Consider the following 1,172-nt stretch of genomic DNA (forward strand, 5'->3'; position numbering starts at 1 on the left):
TACCTTAGAATTTAGAAATTAACCTTTGAAAGACTTTGTAACCGTTTGCTCACCTAAACAGAATTAGTTAAAGAATCTGTAGAAGCCTTCTGTAAAAGCCTTTTGAAAATCTGTTAACCTAAAAGGGACTACCTGCTGTTATGTAAATCTGTTACCCCCCGACAATCGTTCACTATTTCCTATAAGTTACCATGTAAGACCTCATCCGGGGCTTTTGAGACCAACGGAGAGGTCTAAGCCCCCTGAGCTCCCGCTTTGCCTATAATCTTTATAAACTTATAAAACTATATCTTTGTCTCAGTGTATTCTTTTATTTCTTCCATTTTCCATTTCTCTCTATTATTTCTTATCCCTTGCAACTCTACCAAAGGGACCTGGTTTTTTGCAGGGAACACTGGCCACGTTCCCTGCATAATATCTCATTACCAGTGTCAACTACTTTCTTATGATGTTTTAAGTTAATGTGATGTTAGAAAGATTCTGAGAAAAAATGCTTGATACCGATTGCTTTTATTTTTTAGTGTTACACACCAATTTCAAATATGATATATTAGTAAACTTTTGAGCATTGTGTAGATTTGGTGTTGCTAGGAAGTTCAGAAACCCAGTATGCAGTTTGACCTAGCAGGTTTTTATTGGTACTTAATGATTATGTCTCAAATGACCATGTGTTCAGCTCTGTGCCAAGAACTTGTGTGTGGGTATTTGGAGGGGATGAGGGTTTGGAGGCAAGGTCTATAGAATAATATCTACTCTAAAGAATTTCCAATCTAGTTTTCAAGTTGGGTCACATACTTGAGAAAGAAGATAATGCAGATAACTGAGATATTTCTTATCATACTATATGTTCAATATGAAAGCTCATAAAATATATATTCATCCCTATTTAACAAATCTTAGTTTTAGAGCTACTATACCTGGAAGAGTCTCTTTCAGTCTAAACAGCTTCCTTTAGTTTTTTTAATTACTGGACCTTCTAAATTATATATAGCTTCAAATATGTCCAGCTTGATCAGTGAACTGAAAATATCATGTGATTTAAATATATATTTAAATTTTTTTCAAAATATATATTCATCTTGGTTATCAAAACAGATAATAAATCTGTGAGAAATAATCTTAATGAATTTGTTTCTTTTAATGGTTCCTTTAGTTTTTTTAATTGATTACCT

General features: G+C 32.9%; 1 protein-coding gene across 1 annotated transcript in view; it reads left to right on the plus strand.

Annotated features, from left to right (window-relative positions):
• The window catches only part of FOLH1B (folate hydrolase 1B), a 126,127-nt gene that overhangs the window by 12,645 nt on the left and 112,310 nt on the right, over nucleotides 1-1,172 (plus strand). The gene's annotated exons all lie outside the window — the stretch shown is intronic.

This window comes from Propithecus coquereli, unplaced genomic scaffold (assembly GCF_000956105.1).
Source record: "Propithecus coquereli isolate 6110/MARCELLA unplaced genomic scaffold, Pcoq_1.0 Scaffold170, whole genome shotgun sequence".
NCBI classification, from domain to species: Eukaryota; Metazoa; Chordata; class Mammalia; order Primates; family Indriidae; genus Propithecus; species Propithecus coquereli.